The sequence below is a fragment of the Camelus ferus genome, chromosome 2, assembly GCF_009834535.1.
Source record: "Camelus ferus isolate YT-003-E chromosome 2, BCGSAC_Cfer_1.0, whole genome shotgun sequence".
Lineage (NCBI taxonomy): Eukaryota > Metazoa > Chordata > Mammalia > Artiodactyla > Camelidae > Camelus > Camelus ferus.
Window position 1 is genome coordinate 66039901 of NC_045697.1, and position 22159 is coordinate 66062059.

A 22159-nucleotide genomic window follows, 5' to 3' on the forward strand; every position below is an offset into this window, starting at 1 on the left:
ACTAGAAAAATTTTATTTACTAAAATAAAATCACATCTAGAGTTTTTTTTAAGACAATCTTATTCCACAGTATGAAAATATGCTGATTCAAATTCAGAGATCATAATTTCTTTCTATTAAAAAATTCTTAAAAAATAAAATAAAATAAATTCTATGTAAATTCTATATATCGATTACTTAAATTAGATGCCTACAGAGATACTACTTTATTGAGAATTGGGTTGATTACCATGGAATTTATGAGAAGACAACTGTAAGCAGAGGAAGCTTTGGAGATGCAATTTTGCCCCTGAAATACCAAGGGATATTTTCCTCGGTGAAATGTTAAACAATGTGCCTTCAACAATAAACTGACAATGCCTTTCCTGAGGCTTGTGGTGTGGTCACGGTGTTGATCTTGTCTTTTCTTCTTAATGTGCTCCCATACCAGAGACACTACAATGGTCATTCACAAAAACTACAGTACGGAGAAGTTTAAGATGCTTCTTCTGTAATGTTTCTTTCTTCTATCTGCAGCTGGGGAGTTACAGCTGGTGTCTTGGGTTTATTTTTTTTCCTTCTTCTTTTTTCTTTTTTCCTTTTTTAGTTACCTGAATGGATTTCCGCTTCTTAACTGTACCAGCTTGCCATGGCATTCATTATGCTGATAGGTTCAATCAGAATATTTTAGTGTCCTTTGGCTTCTGAGTTACCTTTCACTCTTTAAACAGTTTTAAAGCAAGTTTTGTTAATGTTGAAAATTTTATTATTTAATGCCATCAGTTCTATTCTTTTATAATTATCTGAATCTCTCTCATAACAAAATGACAAATAGTTGCAAACAAAAACGATGAAAAATATTTTAACAAAGATCTATATGAAAGGGATTTTTCTTTCTAAATGGCTATCAACAGAAATTATTAAAAATGAAATTACAGTTTCAGTTAAATTAATTTTCCAATATTGCATCTGTTAATGTTTATGACATTTACAGAAATGAACAAAAAAAGGCACAAAATAACTAAAATTAGGCTCTCTGCTTCTTAATCTACATTTTCTCTAGGACTAATGATTGAAAAGACTCAATCCAAGGTCACTACCAGGATTGCCCAAAACCAGACATTAAAACACCACAAACTTGTGTCTTACTGACTCTGTGATTTGCATGCTTGTAACAACAATATCAAATATTTATGATGCCCTACTATGTACCAGGCTCCATACACAGTACTTTACATTATCGTATTAAATTAATTCTCACATTATCAAACCTATGAGGTGGGTACAAATATGCTCAAAACATAAATGAGGAAATTGGTGATTAGATAGGCTAAGTAAATTGCCTAAAGTGTGTGATGATCTACACCTATTTGAACTCGTACTGCTTGAGTTTAAAACTCTTGCTCTTAAATGCTGCGTTATACAGCGTTGGCATATTTACATACACAATCGGATATTCATCAAATGTGGATTTTTTGATATACTGTTATTCAAATGTTATCCCTTGGAGGATATCCCTTGGAATTTCTTAATATTGGATTTGATTTCTGTTGACAAACTTAATACTCATCAGATATGTGACCCTGGGTATGTCATTATCTCTATGAATCTCAACTTCCTCATCGCAAATGAACTAGACAGGTTTCTAAAGTCTGTATCATTAGCTTCTACTGAATAACAAACTATTCCAAAACTCTGTGCTTTCAAACACTAATCTTGTGTTAGTTTATGATTTTGGGGGTGAGAAATCTGAGTTGAGCTCAGATGATGGTTCTGCTGGACTGGGCTAGGTTCAATCGTGTCTCTATCCAGGGTAACCAACCATCTCAGTTTGCCTGGGAGTGAGGAAATTCCTAGAACATGGGATTTTCAGTGCTAAAATTGGGAAAGTTCCAGGCAAACCAGATTGAGTTGGCCATACTACATTTATCTGTGGTCAGGTGGCATTCAAGTTTCCATGCACATGTGTAGAGACTGGCTGGTTATCAACTGATGCAAGAAGGTAAGTGAGCCACAAATCTGACCATCCTGCCAGGTTCATTCACATCATGGTGGATATAGGATTCTCATGATCAGCAAAAGAGGCAAATCCCAAAAAACAAAGTCCCTATTTGTATTACATTTGCTACTCTCCCATTGTTCAAAGCAAGTCATATGGCTCAGATTCAAATAACGAAAAAATGGATTCCACTTCTCTATGGAAGGCTATACAAAGTCACAGCCTTTTGTAAAAGAAAAATAGATATATAGGGGGACAGAACTTGTAACCAGTAACCATTTTGCCATCTACTGCATGATCATTTCCTGCCATGAAATCAAGATTTCTGTGCTCAGCAACATGCTCGATCTAAAAACATCCATGGGAGTAAAAGAAGTTATAGTCTCTCTGTGGCTACACTGCCCTGAGTAAACAATAGGGTTTGTTAACTTGTCCCAGGAATGCTTATCCCACTCGATGAGTTTGCTTGGACCCCTGAAGTCAAGGGAATTCTTAAGACAAGGATTAAATTTGCAGTGATGACCTTTATATCATCTTTCTTTTCTTAACTTCTGTTAACAGATTAAGTATGAAATGATACTCAAAACTGGGGTTATATACTCTAAGTAGCATTTCTGTGTAGTTTTAGCTGTGTGTTAAAAGGCTCCCAAAAGGGTCAGTGACTAAGAGTGTCTAAAGAGTGCCTAAGCTGAGGGTAACCTAACAATAATTGTTTCTCAAATTAGAAAGATCTTTGTGAAAGAAAGGAGGAAAAAGGAAGGAAAAGAAAGTAAGCTTTTCATACAAGAAACTATATTGAATTATTTTTATAAATAGGGTATAAGTATATATGTTCCATAGTCATACATGTATACACTTTTGTATATTGTATATATAACATGTATCTTCTTTTTACCTTTATCTTGTATTTGTCTTGTATCTTATTTGTAATACAGGAGTCACACAAATAATGCAAATGAGTGGAATTAGAGAAGTAACTTGGTACAATAAAAAAACAAAGAATGGAGAAGAATATAGCAGAATGGAAGCATTTGTCCCATTTAGAGGACAAAACTATCAGCAGGGAGGGTATAGCTTGATGATAGACTGCATGTCTAGCATGCACAAGGTCCTGGGTTCAATCCCCAGTACCTCCATTAAAAGAATAAATAAATAAACCTAATTACCTCCCTAAATATAACAGCATGGTATATTTGTTATCAATTTCTATGTTACTATTACCACAAATTTAACAGCTTAAAACAACACATTTATTATCTCATCATTGCTGTAGTTTAGAAGTCCAACATGGTGCAGCTGGTTCTCTGTTCAACATCTCACTAGGCTGAAAACAAGGCATTGGCAAGGGCTACAATCTCATTTAAGGTTCAGGGTGCTTTTCCAAGCCTCCTGGTTATTAGCAGAATTCAGTTCCTTGCTACTGTAGAATTAAAGTCCTGTTTTCTTCTGGCTATCATGTGGAATCACTCTCAGCAACGAGAGGCATCCTACAGTTGCCTGACGTATGCTCCGCTACACAGCATGGCAGTGTGCTTCTTCAGAGCCAGAAGGAAAATCTCTCCATCTCTTTTAAGAGCTCACCTGATTAGGTCAGACTCACCTCAAATAATTTCTCTTTTGAGTAATTCAAGTCAATTGACGAGAGACCTTAATTATAACTGCAAAACACTTCTGACATGTAATAAACACAATCACAGGAGTGCCATTCGATCATATTCCCACATTCCACTCATGTACAAGGGGAAGAGATTACTCAGCATGTGTACATCAGGGGGTGAAAAGTCTTGAGGGCCATCTTAGAATTCTGCCTAGCACGTACAGGAAACACTAGAGAATTCTGATCCTCTAGATTAATACAGAACATGTTTGGTGCCCCAATCCTCCAAAAAATTACCTTTATCAAGTCGTACTACTTCTATTCTTTTGTTGTGTCATTTTCCTTAAATGAAAAATGATCTAAGACACAGTCTTTTAAAAACTATTTCCTGTTTTGCAGAAATAATGAAATTATTGTCCAAACTAAACTCTATGGTCCCTTTAGGGAACTCCATGTGAGAAATTTATTTTAAAGTTTACTAGGAGAGATTCTGCTTTCCCTGAAGTAAAAAAAATTTTTTTTTCTCTCTTACACTAGAAATACATAATTGATTTTATCTGTCTTTTCTTTTGGCTGCCAAGAATTTATAGCCAGATTTAAATGGGCCTTTATTCTCTACACAGTGTATTAATTTAATATAATTTTGTATTAATATTTTTCTAGTCTGGTTGTAATTCTTAATTTTATACATTTAATGTTTTTGTTGTGGTCATCTCAAATCAAAGAGGACACACATGACTAAAATATAGATTAGATAGATGAACAGAGGGCAGAAAAATAATAAAGATAAATGGAATAAATAAGTAATGATGAGAGAGACAAAATAAAGATCATGCATTCTTATTTTTCAAACTACCTATTCAATTCCATAAATGTATATATCCATCATTGTGCCAATATTTTACCATTTTATTTTAACAGCATTATAACATAACTTTTTGGTCTAGCAGGGTCTTGTTTTCACATGGATGTAGTTCTTTTGCCAAAAAATTCAGTGATAAAATCAACAATAATAAATTATTTTAATATTAGTATTTAATGTTCACTAATGAATCCTCTTTTTTTCTCTCAATTTTCTACTTTCTTTTAACATGCCGAGTCTGATGCCTTATAAATGCAATATTACCAAAGTTTTAGAGGTAGAGTCCTATTCTTGCTTACATTCATTTTTCTCTATATGCATTAGATCACTTTTAAATGCACAAGGTCACTTATTTCTCATACAGAATACTTCTATGTTGCATTTACACAACCATATTCACTTGGCATTAGATTCCATTCTTTTGTCACATGTACATTGTCCACCTCATCAGAGTAAAAAGTTGTAGGCAAAAAAAAAAAAAAAAAAAAGACTTAGTTCAAATAACTATAATTTATTTTGTTTTAAAATTTATTTTTATACCCTCTTAAAATTTAAAACTATAATAATTTATAATTATTAATAATTAAAATAGATTATATAGAACATCAGGGTGACTATTTCAACTGTGACTGTACCCCTAAGCGTTCCAAAATTAAGAGTTATCTCCTAATAATGATTTAAGAAGAATATTGAAGTCATTACAAATCTAAGATTCTGAAATATTCCCAATGAGTTAAAATATTTACTCCCACTTCACAAAAATAGCTTATTTCATGTCTGTGGCAGGGAAAGTACAGAAGGTGAGTCTGGAACATTTTGTGCCAGAAAGCAAGGAAGTGTTCAAAGAATAATGGATTTATGTCAAAAGGACACAATTGCCAGCTTGAAGAATCTCCCATTGGCCAAATTTGACACAATATGTGCATCAGAAATAATTGTAACAAATATAATAGAGAAAAAAAATTTGAGTCCATAATGTAACTCAAAATGAAGGAAGAGGTGGGGCCAGTGGAGATGGGACACACTTCTTTACAGAAGAGTGGCAAGAAATAAAGACAGAAGAAATGATAGAAAAATCATTAAATGGTAAAATTAGGGAAGGGGAATATGGGTGTCCATTGAACTACTGTCTTAGTGTTTCTCTGGGTTGGAAAAATTTCAAAATTAAAAAATAAATTAACAACTAAAAAAGTATATTTAGGGCCAAGAATCACATTTTGTTCTAGAAAACAAATGATATTATTCCCTTTAGAGCTGCATATAGTTTAACTGATACCAATTCCAAAAAGACTAGGAAACAAAGAAACTCATTCTAAGATGCTGATAAGGATTTTGGAGTTTTCTTGAGCAGCAGATACTTACATTGTAGCCAAATCTAAAACTTAAGGGAAGATCTGCTAAAGACTTAACTTCTGTATTTTAACCACTTTTGTACAAATATTATATAAAGTCTCTTCGTTGATCCTACTGACTGGTGGGGTATGAAGGGAGGCATGGGCAGGAAAGAAAGAGGGCAGAGAAAGGCATCCCCTGCCCCCAGGAAACTCAAAACGGCATCTGAGCACCCAAGATTTAGTCCTGTCTCATCTCCAAGATACAAAGGCCTTGTGCTGTACACCAGAAATTGACACAATATTGTAAACTGACTACAACTCAATTAAAAAAAAAAGATACAAAGGCCTTTATGAGTTTCTAAGTTCTTCCTATGCAAAGGCCTGAAACTGGGATGTGCATACAAGGAAGTTAATAAATACCATAATTTTATATATTATGTATAATATTATTCTTCTAACAATTACAATTATTCAAATCATTACTAAGAAATTCCTTCTACAAACAGGTACAAACTACTGTGTATAAAATAAATACGCTACAAGAATATATCGTATGGCATAAGGAATATAGCTAGAATTTTATAATAACTTGAAATGGAGTATAATCTATAAAAATTTTGAATCACTGTCTTATATACCTGAAACTAATATAATATTGAAAATCAACTATACTTCAATTTTTTAAAAACCTAAAAAAAAAAGTAATTCCTTCTATAATATATACATATCTATAGAAAAGCATTAACACCAACTTACTATGCCCCAACTTGAGTCCTTTTGTTTAGATATCTGTTAATACTTCTCTATTGTTTGAAGATTTGAACAATGAACATATTCTTCTATTGAAGTTCAAGTTCCTGAAAATCTTCTGGATTGCTCGAAGGAGAGTGCTCCTTTCTAAGACACACACCAGGCCGCTTCCTTACACCCTTCATCTCATTTTCATCAGGATCCAAATACAAACACACTCCAATCTTTATCAACTTGCATTAGTTTATCTTAGCTCTATCCCGGAAAAGGAATTCTGAGTACTTCATTTATTAATCTCCACAGTGATGCAAACCATATCCTTAATGCTCTGTTATGTTCACAGCCTGGCATTTTTTTAACTAGGGTGAATTCTGATACAGGTGCAACTTCCTTGAAAATGGAAGGGCCGAAGATAAAGTTTGTCATTAAGGCAGAGTCTGTTTACTCTTAGAATTCTAGGAAAATAAATTATAATACAAATTACACCATCTTTACCATAGTAACACTATTCAGATGAGGGGAAAATTTTTTTTTGAGGACTTAGCCTCTGGGTTTCTTTGATGTATAAATAGCCCTTTGGCTTTCAGTGCATTCTCTTAAAGGTAACCATAAAGAAACTACAATTAACAGTAATTTGTTCTTAGAGCCGCTTTTAGGAGGTGTCAAATATTATCTTGCTTTGTTTACTTGCACTCCTTTTACAAAGCCATGTTTTAGTTGATCTGTTTCTTCTAGTTTCCTTTGGAAAGTTATCACAAATAGTGTACATTTCCCAGTGAATGGAATCTTTAACAATGATGCTATTTTCATACACACAGAAAGAAACTACTAGAAAAAATGTGAAACAACAGGAATTTGTTTTGACAACCTCCTATTATATAGATTTTCTAGACTGGCAATACAAAGCAGTTTCATTGACTTGTTTGTCACTTTTGTTGTTGTTTTTGCTTAGCGTGGAGCTATGTTTGGTTGTGGTTTTTTCCTCCCCTATAGAATTTATCATTTTCTTTTAATAAATTGGCCAATAAACTTAGTCAGTCTTAGGTCAGTGATCAAGGAGAGAGAAAGACTTTCATATACACTACTTGAAAGTGATTTATCTGCAAATTAATTCTTAAAACACATTAATTTAGAAAAGAAAAGAATCTCAGACCAAGTGGTAAATCTACTAGTTGCTTCAGCAACTAAAGTCAGCTTAAGTGTGATTTAAAAAAATCACTGCAGATTCCTTAGTGATCACATATAGTGATCATATCCTCAAAATATTTTGAAAATAGGGAAAACACAATGCTATAAAGCTATAATTGTCCTAGGGAAGAACTGCTCAGGTGACTAGTAATCTGGAGGAAGAGAGACCACTGGCCTCACACCATCACAGGACTAAGTATGTTATTTATTTTATATCACCAAATAATAATCTCAGATTACAGTCCCATGAAGATTCTATAATTGACATTTCACAAGGATCCCAAATATTGTGACTCAAGCTGAGTGTAAGTATTCTGAATACTGAGTAGCCTGTTATTTGTCTCATAGAATGGAAGCTTATAAGATAATGCCTTATACTTCTTTACTTACTAGATTCTGTTCATTTCATTATTGAATCCAGCCTATCACAAATGTCAACGGAAAATGAAAGATCTTTATTTTTCTCAGTTTTAATAATGTCTAAAAACAAAATAAAATCAGTCACAGTTTCACTCAGTATAGTTCTCTAAAAAGTTAAATTATAACTCTTCATTACATTTTTAGAAAATTGAGGGTTTTCCTGTTTCTTCTTGAGGGGAACAGAATAAACATATATGAAAAAAAAAAGAAACAATAAATATACATGAGAAAGAATTTGTAGTTCTAAAAATTAGAAAACAAAAGAGCCAAATGAAACCATCTTTAGCTGCCCTAGAGCGGGGAAAAAAAAAAGCTCCAAAATGGCTTGATCTTGAAAGTCAATAAATACAAGCTCCCTGTATTCCCACTGAAGGATCTCAACAGAACTCTACAAGCTGCCACGACTATGCAAATTTTGGATGATTAGGCATAACAACGGAGGAGGGGTATCAGAAAGCATGTAAGGGAAAAGATAGCTGAGTTAGGGGGAGCTGTTACCAGATACAATAGCTTCTGCATAAAGCCTGCCAGAAGCCACAGTACTGCTTTACTCTGCAAAGGAAGTGTGGCATCTAGTGGACAGTTCGTTTCTGCAATACCTTCCTATATTTTGCAGAGAAATAGATAATGATATAGCGTAGATCTTTGTGGCTTAACTGTCTTGTTGTTGCTATTGTTTTAAATAAGCCATGTCTTCACCTTCCATGTTAAGTGTGTTTTTTTATACTAACTTGGCAATAAAATCAAGCTGTCCTTATGAAAAAAACTTGTTTAGAATTTATAGTTCTACAAAGTGATTCTTACCTGAGTGTTTATCTTTATTTTGAAAAATACTGCAATATGAGATTATTAAATTATATTCACATGAAATAAAATCTATTTTGTTTTCTTTGGAATATTAAGTTTCACAAAATGTGAAATGCTGTAAGAAAGTTAGAACAAAAATTTTAGAGTGTGTATGTATTGTTTCATATGAAAATATTCTACAAATCAAATTTCAAGTATAATAGATACTGCATTGAAATTCACAGAGTTCTAAAGTACATGTTCAGTTCATTTTGGAAAACAATATTTTCAAAATAAGGTATTTTAAGTTACAAATTAGAAACAAATTTAAGGCTTTGTTGATTTTAGTTATTCACTGGCAAAAGTTTGACATGGTTCCAATAAAAATTTACTGTTAAACATTTATCATGACTCAAAATACATTAACTTACTACATTATGAAATCGTATGTCAAAATTCACCTCTGTCTTCTTGTCAAATCAGCCAAATATTTTAAAAAACGTATAACTGTACAACTCGGATTTTAGTTTAGTGCTTTTCTATGAATTGACTAAACTCTTAAGTTATTAAAGACTCTAAGCAACATTTTGCTCTACTCTAAAATATTGTTTGTCTACTATTGATACCTCAGTGTTTCCATAGATTTGCTTGTATAGAATTGGCCTTTCAGCAATAGGAAACTTTGAAGAATAATTTGTGAAGTTCAGGCAGGCAGTCTGAAACGCCTTAGGTTTTTCACTAATTGGGGGAATAGAAGCATATACTTCTGTTTGAGGTTTGGTCCCCTCTAGTGGACATCAAGTAACACTGAAATTTAAATTCTTACGTAATATTCCAGTGGTCAAAGTAATTGAGACTAGTTGTAGGTTCAGCTGAGGGAACTAAAGTAGTTATGTTTCTGTGACATGTTCGAACCTTGCAGTTCATACTTAACTTGGTATCTAACCATCCATTGTTCAAATGTGGGTAAACGGCCTTTAAAGAATCTGTAAATCCATGAAAAAAAGTATACAGTTCCAAACTAAATGTTTTGATGATTTGAAAAATATTGAAATGATATTTATTTGGAAACATTTTTACTTACTTCTAAGCTAGACAAATGACAAGTCTTTGTCCCATGAGACTTTTGTAAAGGTAGGAATATACCTTCTTTTACTTCCTAAAAGACACATCACTCTGAAGACTAAACAGTGGCTTACAAAGTGTGCAACAACATTTCTTAAAGGGAAAGCACTTCTTTCCCATGTAATGATACTCCTTTGCACATAATATTCCTTCCACACCTTTCCAGAATACACGAATGAAAGAGAAAATGAAATGGAAAGAATCAATGAATTTTTAATGTAATATTTGTTTTTCACAAAACTCTTAATAAAAGTTTAATAAAAACTTTGAAAAAAAGAGGGGGAAGGGGAAGAGAAAGGTGGTGAGAGGCAAAGAGAAGTGAATGGAGTTGCTTTGCAATCTCAGGGAAAAAGAAGGATTCCCCTGGCATGAGCATTTCAGCACTGTACTATAAAACAGCCACGGCAACCTAACAAAAATGCATTCTACAGACATAGCTGCAAATAGCATCAATAGCAATTACAACAGGGTTTCCACAGATATTAAATGTGAAAGTTTCCCATAATTTCTAAAGCACCACACAAATATAAAGTAGTGTTTATTAGTATTGCTGTCTTTAGAAGCAGAGATAATAGCTAAGACTTACAGAGTCTTTCTTACAAACTGGTAAACACAGTTTTAACTGGTATATAATACATCATTTCATTTGAGCCTCGTAACAACCCTATAAATTGGGCTTTATTTTATCCTAATTTGCATAAGAGGAAAATGAGGCACAGAGAAGTTAATTGCCCAAAGTCACTCAATTAGGAGATAGTAAAGGAAGGATTCACCCAGTAATCCTAGCTCCTAACTCTGTGTGCTTAACCTTTGAATCTCTTGAAAATAACACTGGTAATGCAGTAATAGTAATGTCAATAAGAATATGGTAAGCAAATATATTAAGTGCATACATTAGAACTAAATTATTATGACCTCAATTTGGGATAAATTCTACTTCAAAATTACAAGCATCACTATCATACATTATAGGTATTGATGCTGTCCTTTAGAGTTATTTTTATATTTGAGAAAACAAGCAGCAAAACTGCCCTCTTGCAGAATCAGCTTTTTGCCATAGATTAATATTTAGAATGAAAACAGGAAAATGAGAAGCCTCTGTACCAAATTGTAATGAGAAAAAATGTATTTAATCCAAGATATTCATTTATTCTTTCAAAAAAAATTTTTAAGCAGTGAACCACTTATAACTTTTCAAAGCCATTGGATTAAAAGGAGATTTACCTTTACCTTTAAAAATTGCTTGCATGTAAAGATTTGGAACTTCCCCAGTTCTGGGTGATAAAAGGTGCCGGTTTATACAAATGTATTATTCTCCAGGGGGTATTTGAAGGTGGATTAGTTATATCAAACATTAAATAAATAGTACCAATTTCAAGAAGTTATAAAAGGTCAAAATATCAAATCTGCCATAATAGCACCATTGACACATTTTAACAAGAATCTTTGTAATATTCATTTTCCCCACAACAAAAATAATGTCTTCCTATTTCATGATTAATTAAGTTCTATCTTTTGTAATAATGTTAATTTTAGTGGTATGATCTGATAAAGAGGAATTACAAAGCTCAAATTACATGAACTTATACAAGAAAAGATAAAAACTGATCTTTCATAAATTCCCTCTTTTGCAGTTGATGTTTCTGATTGCTTTACAAGTGGGATTTTTTTACTTTTAATAGAACCTCAACAACATAAATATCAACATATTAGAGCAAATACCAAAAATATCCCAACAGAGTAGGTTATTCAAAGAATAAATGACCAAAGAATAAATATGGGTAATAAAGGAAGTGAACAGAAGCCACAAAAATGAGGTATCCAGAACTGCTTTAGGTGTTTAATTTATTATCTTATTTGAGTGATTCTTAAACCTTGGCTACCAGCCCAGCATCATAATGGTCACCAGCATACCTGTTAGAAATGCAAATTCTCAAGCCCACATCAGAACTACTCAGTCCAAAATACTGAAGGTGGGGCCCAGCAATCAGTGTTTTATTAAGACTTCCAACAATCCAATTTAATCCTCACAATGACCCTATGAAATTAATAATTTCTAATGGTACCAGAAGAGAGAGAGGTCCAACTGTGTGTTGCCTACAAAAGAAACATTTTAGATTCAAAGACACAAATAGGTTTAAAGTAAAAAGATGAATAAAAAAGATACAATATGCAATTAATAACCATAAGAGAGCTGTAGTGGGTACACTAATATCAGACAGAAAAGACTTTAAGACAGAAGGTATTACCAGAGACAAAGAGTGGCATTTTAAGATGAAAGGATCAATTCGTCAGAATGATAAAACAATTATAAACATATATACATCCAACAACTGAGTCTCAAAATATATGAAACAAAAGTGACAGAACTGAAGGGAGAAATATATAATTTAAGAATAAGAGTAGAGGTTTCAATACTCTATTCTTAATAATAAAGAATAGAGCACTAAACAGAAAATTAACATGGATATAGAAGATCTGGATAATACTATCAACCAACCTGACTCAACTGACATGTATAGTACACTCCAGCCAACAACAGGAGAATAATTTGTAAGTGTACATGCAACATTCTCCAGAATAGACCATATGTTAGACCATAAAACAAGTCTCAATAAATTTAAAAAGATTAACACCATGCAAAGTATGGTCTCTGACCATAAGAGAATTAAATTAGGTATTAAAATAGGACAAAATATGGGAAATCTACAAATACTTAGAAAATTTTAAATGGACTTCTAAATAACCAATGGATCCAAGAAGAAATCATGAAGGAAACTAGAAAATATTTTGAGCTGAATAGAAATGAAAACATACCATATTTAGGAGATGTTGCTAAATCAGTATTTAGAGGGAAATGTGTATCTTAGAAAGGGAACAGAAAAACTAAGTAGATCTAGCAAGTAAAGAAATTAAACTAGCAATTAAAAATCTTAAAAAAAAAAAAAAAGATTTCAGGCCTAGATGGCTTCACTGAAGTTCTTCTAAACATTTAAAGAATAATACCAATCCTTCACAAGTTCTCCTAGAAAATAGAAAAGAAAGTAACACAGCACATTCTATATGAATGTTTTTATGTTAGAAAAAAAGAAAAACTGACCGAGAAAAAAATTACCAAAATCAGAAATGAAAGAGGAGACATCATTAACGATTTTACAGAAATTTAAATTATCATAAGGGAATGCTATGAACAACACTATGCCAATAAATTGGACAACTAAGATGAAATGGATAAATTCCTAAAAAAGACAAAAATGCTTTTAACTGAAACTGACTTAGAAAAATAGAAAAACTAAATTTACCTATGACAAATAAAGAAACTGAGTAATTTGAAATCTTCCCACAAAAATAAAGTTCAAGCCTAGATGGCTTCACTGATAAATTCCACCAAATATTTAAAGAAGAAACAATATCAATCTTTCCCAAATTCTTCCCAAAGACAGAGGAGAAGGAAACACTCCCCAACTTATTCTACGAAACCAATATTATCCTGATACCAAAGCCAAAGACATCGTAAGAAAACTACAAACTAATATCCCTCATGAATATATGCACAAAAGCCCTCAACAATATCTTAGCAAACCAAATCCAGGAAAATACAAAAAGGATAATGCACCATGACCAAGTGGGATTTAAACACAGAATGAAAGGTTGGCTTAATATCCAAGCAGAAATTAATGTGATATATTATTAATAGAATAAAGAACAAAACACACATGATCCTCTTAAAAGATACAAGGTACTTGACAAAATTCATTCATAAAAAAAACAAAAACAAAAACTCTCAACAGCTAAGAATAGAAGGGAACAGCTAAGAATAGAAGGGAAGTTTCTTAACCTCATAAAAGGAATCCATGAAAACCTATAGCTAACAGCATGTTAATGACTAAAAGACTGAATGCTTTCCTAAGAACAAGGTAAGGATATCTGCTCTCATCGCTTCTTTTCAACATTGTCCCAGAGATTCTAAGAAAGGTGATAAAGTATTAGAGACTAAATGTTTGTGTCACCCCAAAATTCATATGTTGAAACCTAATCCCCAGTTGGATAGCATTTGGAGGTGGGGTTTTTGGGAAATGGATTTTTGGGAGGGATTAGTGCCCTAACAAAAGAGACTCCAGAGAGTTACCTTGCCCTTCCATCCTGTGAATACTCAAGAGAGTAAGTGGCTGTCTATGAATAGGGAAGCTGGTCCTCAACAGACACCAAGTGCCTTAATCTTGGCTCCAAATTTCAGAACTATGAGAAATATATTGTTTATGCCACCCAGTTTATGGTATTTTTATTATCATAGCCCAAACAGACTAAAACAACAGGCAAGGAAAAGAAAGAGAGAGAGAAGGAGAGAAAGAGAAAAAGAGAGAGGAAAAAAGGAAGAAAGAGTATATGAGAAAGGAATAAGTAAAAAACTATCTTTATTCACAAGCAACATGATCTGATATGTAGAAAATTCCAAAGAATCCACACACACACACACATACAAAAAACAACAAAAACTCAATGACAGAAAAAAGAAATAAGACAATTTAAAAGTAGGTGAAAGACTGGAATAGACATTTCACCAATAAACATACGAAAAAAGTCAACTAATTATTAGGAAAATGCAAATTAAAATCACTTCATACCCACTAGGATGGCTATAAAAAAGACAAGTGTTAGAGAGGATATAGAAACTAGAACTCTCAAACTGTAGCCACTTAAAAAAACAGTTTGGCATTTTCTTTAAAAATTAAACATGAACTTACTCTACAACTTGCATTTCTAGTTCCAAGTATGTACCCCTGAGAAGCAAAAGCACATGTCCACACGAAGACTTGACCATGAATGTTTATAGTAGCATTATGTGTAACTGCCAAAGGTGGAAAATTTTTAGATAATCCAAACTGGTAAATAGATAAACAGAACGTGGTGGTATGTCTATGTATTGGAATTATATTCTGCAATAAACAGAAACAAAATATTTGAACAGATAAACCTCAAATATTTTGCTATATGAAAGAAGATAGCCACAAAAGACCACATATCAGAGGATTCTATTTATATTAAATGCCTAGAAAAGGCATACCTACAGAAACAAAAAATCAATTAGTGCTTGCCTGGGCCTGGGGAATGGGGGTTGACTACAGATGGACAGAAAGGAGCTTTTGGAGGGTGAAAGGAATGTCGTAAAATTGGGTTGTGGTAATGGTTTCATAGCTTTGTAAATTTACTAAAAAAAAAAAAAAATCATTTAAGTCATACACTGAAAATGAGTAGATTTTGTAGTATGTAAATTATACCTCAATCAAGCTGTTAAAAAAAATTATCCTGTTTCCACAGTAAGTGATGGGTCTGAAATTTAAATTCAGGACTAACATGCTTTCAAATCTTTTATGTTCTATTTTTTTTTTTAATTTTTTACTGAAGTGTAGTTGATTTACAATGTTAGTTTCAGGTGTACAACAAAGTGACTCATATATATATATATAAATATATATATATACACACACATATATCTATTTTCTTTTCATATCCTTTTCCATTATATGTTATTATAAGAAACTGAATATAGTTCCCTGTGCTACACAGTAGGTTCTTGTGGTTCGTCTATTTTATATATAGTAATGTGTGCTTTATGATGACTTAATTCTATTAAAAATAGACTTTTCAGATTTGGAAGTAGCTGAGAAGTGAAATATTTTAGCAAAAGGTACCTTCTAATAACAATTGGCTTGTAAGGCTTTTTTCACATTAACTTGCCAAAATACTTGCCTTTAAAATTGTGATTAGTCAATGATTATTTGCAGGTTGTTATCCTTAATTTGCTAACACCTTTACTAACAAAAAAGCATAGAAAAAATGTTTGGGGTTCAAAACATAATACACTTTTAAAAGTGATTTGTTTTCCTTTATTCAACAAAGTAACAGATCTTATCAGCATTATATTCATCCTGATTTCTACTCTCTTCATATTTACTTCTTGGAGTCAGAACATCACAGGCTGGGAGTGAGTCACCTTATCCAACACCTGCACATAACAGTATCCCCAATACTAATCCCACTAAGATTTTTATCTAGCTCATTTTTCTACACCTCTAATGATCCTGGCTTAATAACTAAATATGGCAATATATCAGAAAAACAGTTTTTTTACAAAAAAAAAAAAAGAAGAAGAAGAAGAATTGTCCTATGTTTCACTGAACAGAGTAAAGCAAACTTCTAATCCAGTATTCATGGCAAATTCTAGATGGCTTTTCCTCTTTGAAAGTTTCCAAAGCTCTTTAAACAAAACTCTTTCCCATACCCACTTCCTACACACACCCCTTGCCAGCTAAGTCCTAGTCATCCTTGTGGTCTTAGTTTTTAAAAAGTTACTTCACTTAATTATTCACTTATTTAAAAACAAAATAAAAAAAGAAAAGTACCAATGTGCATACTAGAAGTAAGGTGATCTGCTAAATTCTGAGAAATAAGTAGAAGAGAGAAATCTTACAGTTTAAAACCAATACATAACTATGTGATCTCTAAAGGATGAATGCTATGGGGATCTAATTTAAAACAGGGTGACTCCAGGGGAAGGGTATAGCTCAGTGGTAGAGCACACACTTAGTGTGCATGAGTTTCCAGGTTCAATCCCCAGTACCTCCATGAAAATAAATAAAATTTTTTTAAAAACCCTAATTACCTGCCCCACCCCCATCCCCCAAAGGGGATGCCTCCCAAAAGGTCTGTTGGTAAGTGACATTTAAACTGAAGTCTGAAGTATAAAGAGCAACTATGAAGGTGCAATGTGAGAAGGGTGGTCCAGATCAAAGGAATGGCATTTTGAGAGAGGAAAGAGACTACAGCTTGGGAGAACCCGAAGAAAAGCCCACTGTGGGGTTAGAACAGAATGAACACAATGGAGAAACTGAACACTTTCCAGATGAAAAGGTAGATCAGGCCTTATCATCCTCATTGAGGATATCAGATTTATCCTAAGAGCAATGGGAAGCCTCTGACTGGTTTCAAACAGGTAAATAGAATCAAATTTACCTCTCAAAAAGATCTATTGTGTGAAAATTGGATTAAGCCAATTAAATTAAGAATACTTAACCCCCAGATTATTAAAACTGGCATTTTGTTGGGAGTGATGGATGAAGAAGGAATTAGTCATTGCAATTTCTGGTGCCCTCTAATCTCTCCTCCTTGGTAGAAAGAGGCAGTTAATTCCTGGACTGCTTCCTCAGGAAGGGTATGATCTGTGATGGTTGTGATGCTAATGTTTTGTTTGTTTTTTCTTTTTAATCACAGATCATGGTTTGGCTGCTACTGGACCCCTCCCACCTTTGGTTGTACGGTTAAGGGTGCTGGAAAGCACTGATAAGTAAGCAGAGTGTATATCACAACAGCATTGCCAGAACACTGTTTTCCAGCAGGGGTTCTTCTAACTTCTGTTATCAAAATCAGGGGTCAGCTCCTCCATGTATCTCATCCTAGAGTGGGAACTTATTTCTCATTCATTAAAGTATCTCTGTTTCTAAGAATAGCAACATCAAAGAGCCACATCAGAAACCAGCATGTTGCACAGCAAAGGGAAACATCAACAAAACAAAAAGACAACTTACAGAATGGGAGAATGTATGTGCAAATGATATGACTGATAAGGGGTTAATGTTCAACATATATAAACAGCTCATACAACTCAACATCAAAAATCAAACAACCTAATTAAAAAATGGGTAAAAGACCTGAATAGACATATTTCCAAAGAAGATATACAGATGGCCAACAGGCATATGAAAAGATGCATCACTAATCATCAGAGAAATGCAAATCAAAACCACAATGAGATATCACCTGACATCTGTCAGAATGGCTATCATCAAAAAGACCACAAATAAAAAGTGTTGGTGAGGACGTGGAAAAAAGGGAACCCTTGTACACCGTTGGTGGGAATGTAAATTGGTGCAGCCACTGTAGAAAATAGTATAAAGTTTCTCAAAAAAGTAAAAATAAAAACAGAACCACCATATGATTCAGCAATTTCACTCTTGGGTATTCATCTTATGAGGACCAGGGATGCTAATCAATGTAAACCTAAGTTTGGAAAGAAAAAAGTAAAGTGTGTTCAATTTTTCATCTCTCTCCTAAAGTCATACAAGGGACTTCTTAAAAGTTCTATTTTTTTTATTATATTACTTCAAGAGATGAGAATAGGAGGGAGAGTAAATAGCATTATGTTTATAGATTATTATAAGAAAGCAGAATTAGAGATAATTGAAGATTTAAGTATCTGTTTTACATGGGAAAAATGTCATGTTTGGAATTGCTTCAAAATAGTTCAATGGGAGGAGATAAAGATGAAGTTCATAATTGCTGAAACTGGATGTTTATCCATGGGAGCTCATTACACTACTTTCTATTGTGCATATATTTGAAAATTTTCATAGTAAAAATCTTTAAAAATCCATATGGATTGAGGAAGTGGACGTTCTCTCACACACTATTAATAAAAGCATAAACTATCACAACCTTTTAAAAATTAATATGGAAATAACTATTAAAAATAAAAATTTTCTGCACAATAAAGGAAACCATTAACAAAATGAAAAGTGTACCTCCTGAATGGGAGAAAATATTTGCAAATCATATATCTGGTATGGGGTTAATAACTAAAATATATAAAGAACTCATAAAACTCAGTAACAACAAAAAAAATCATATTAAAAAATGGGCAGAGGATCTGAACAGACATTTTTCCAAAGAAGACATACAGATGGCCAACAGGTACATAAAAAGGTGTTCAACATTACTAATCATAAGCAAAAGGCAAATCAAACCCATAATGAAATATCACCTCACATCTGACAGAATGGTTATTATCAAAAAGATAAGAAATAACCAGTGTTGGAGAGGATGTGGGATATGGAGAAGAGGGAACCCTTGTGTACTACTGGTGGTAGTGTAAATTGGTGCAGCAACTGTGGAAAACAGTATGGAGGTTCTTCAGAAAACTAAAAATAGGACTACCATATGATCCAGAAACTCCACTTCTGGATATTTATCCAAAGAAAATAAAAACACTAATTTGTAAAGATATACCTACATTCATTGCAGTATTTTTTAGGATAGCCAAAATATGGAAAGGACCTAAGTGTTGTGGGGCAAACTGATGTCCTTTAAAGTCCAATGACCCCCATTCCCGGGCTCTCAGGTATCTGCCTGGCATCCCTCAACAGATAAAGTACATTATTTACTGGGCATGTTTGTCCTAACAAACTAATAGCCCTAGGTAATGTGGCTAGGTAAATCTCACAATAGCTCAGGCTGGTTTGTTTCAGCGATAAACCCCACTGCCCCCTCATGGACCCCAAATTTCTGACTTCACCTACACCCAATCAAAAACTTATGCACAAACTGATCACACAGCCCCCAACCCATTATGTTCACCAACTTCTCCCCCAATAAAAGAGCTCAGCAACCAACCCCCGGAGCTCACAAAGGCACCTCTCATCTGTGTGACCCGCTGTTGTCTATGGCAGCATAACCTAATAAACTCCTTTCCTAGTCTCATTCTTTGCCTTTGGTAAGTTCTTTTACTGCCTGAGACACCAGCTATTTTTTAAAAATTTTTTTAGGGGGAGACGTAATTAGGTTTTTATTTATTTATTTTTTTTAGTGGAGGTGCTGGGGACTGAATCCAGGACCTTGTGCATGCTAGGCATGCACACTACCACTAGTGCTATACCCTTTCCTCCAACAAGTGTCTATTGATGGATGAATAGATAAAGAAGATGGGATATATATGTGTATATATACATATATAAATATACGTAGTTGAATACTACTCAACCATAAAAAAGGAAATCTTGTATTTTTGCCAACATGGATGGATCTTGAGGGCATTACTCAAAGTTACATAAGTCAGAGAGAGAGAAAAATACCACGTAATTTCACTTAAATGTGGAACCTAAAAAGTAAACAAAATGAAATAAAACAAAACAAAAATCATAGATAAAGAGAACAGAATGGTAGCTGCCAGAGGGGAGGAGTGCTGGGGAGTGGGTAAAATAGGTAAAGGGGGTCAAGAGGTACAAGTTTATAGTTATAAAATAAGTCCTGGGGATGCAATATACAGCATGGTGACTATAGTCAATAATTTGTAGAGCATGTTTAAAAATTGCCAAGAGGGTAAATCCTAATAGTTAATTTTGTATGGTGACAGATGTTCACTAGATATATTATGGTAATCATTTCGCACTGAATACAGATATCAAATCATTATGTTGTATACCTGAAACCAATATGTTACATGTCAATTATATCTCAATAAAAAAGTTTTAATAGGCCAATAGTTAATAAGATTGAGAAATACTACAGTCATCTTTTTTTATGAGAAACTTGTATGTACTAACTTAGAAATTGTCCATGTTAGTTCATTAAATGATTTTTTAAATTGAAAACAATTATTATTGGCATTATGCATGTGACTATTATATTCTGGTGTATATAACTTTGAGGGAAAAAAGGTAAAATGGATACAAATCAAATGTAGAATGGTTAATGGAGGAGAGGTTTGCTTTCATCCCTCACTGTAAATACTTTGTATTTTCTCAAGTAGTGGTATTATAGATGGTTTTTATTTGTTCTACTTAAGATCACACACTTAGTGGCAAAGTTGAGCAATAAATTCCAGCAGTCTGGCTCCAGAGACCCTATTTTTAACTACTCAATAAACTGCATTTATCTAGAGTAGTATGTAAAATATAACTAATATAACTAATAGCCTTAGAAAATATTTTATTTAGTTCTTACTTGTCATACTCAGAATGACTCTACATTCCTGACTCCAAATATCTGTCACCATCTTTGAATCAAGAGTGCCTTTTGTTTCACAAAGTCTTGACCCAAAACATTTCGGGCCCTGGTTATTCCCTCAGAGATCTGTTTTCCAGAAAGGAAACAACGAAGAACTACTTACAATGTTTTAAAATAAATCATTGTTAATTGTGGTGCCCTTAAAATTACAACAACTTAGTTTGGGTGTGTAATTAAGTCAATTATCTTGAAAATGCTACTGAAATTTTCAGTGAGCAACTACCCCTCTGGCCCCTTTGCCTGGCTTCCCTGCCATTGTTTGAAGCTTCTGTTTTGGGAAGAAAAAAAAGGCCGTAGCAGCAGTAGCAGCAGCAGCAGCAGCATAATAGCCTCTTTGTTGCAGAGCCACAGGTAAAAAAAAATGCTCCTGCTCAAAGGTGACAAGACCTCTTCATCATTAATCCCAGGATGACCCCACCCTCCAGAAGTTCTTAGACTGAAAGGTTCTCATGTATATGCCTGTTAAAAGCAAGTTCTTTTAGCCAGGTTCTTGTTTCTCTCCTCCTACCTCTTCTGCAATTTCTTCTTCCTTAAGGCACTTTAAGTGAAGACACTCAGTTACATAAAGGAGGCAAAGAACACTTTCTTGCCTATACAACAAAAGGAATCCTCTTGAAATTAGTCAAGATTAGTGAAAAAGAGAATACTTTCTGCCAAAGAAAGCAAAAAATTGTTAATAGTGCCCAGAATTAATTAGATGGGTAGTTACATTACTAATTTTTTATCTCCAGCAGCTTTTAGAAAACTGCTTTACCGGCCATATTTTTCTAGCCAGGATTTCTTTTATGGAAAAGTTTGCATTACCTAGACAAAGTACATGAAAGCAATTTGAAGTACATGTAAGATTAAAGAGGTTCCAATTTTTCTTCAAAGCATAATTTTAAATTATCCTGCTCTTTTCCACTTCTTTTTTAACAACATATTAGTCCAGAAGCATGTGCATCACGCATACTTACTAACTTGAATCTGAAAATATTTTTGCTCTTGGAGCTCTGAGTAAAACTCCACAACAGATACGATGAATTATTTAAGATTGATATTGGTCTTAATTGTGACTTGGAGAATTCATTCAGCAGCAATATATGTGTCAGGCACATCTATATGCCTATGAAAATGCCTATCTTTAAAAAATCTTCCCTAAAAAAATATGCTCTGAGCACATACAGTGATACTGAGATAGGAAGGGGACAGGGCACAGCCACTCAAGGAATGCCACAGCAGTTAACATCAAAATGGTGGAAGATTCAACCCCCAATAGGCCTTGAGGCTCAGGATGATGA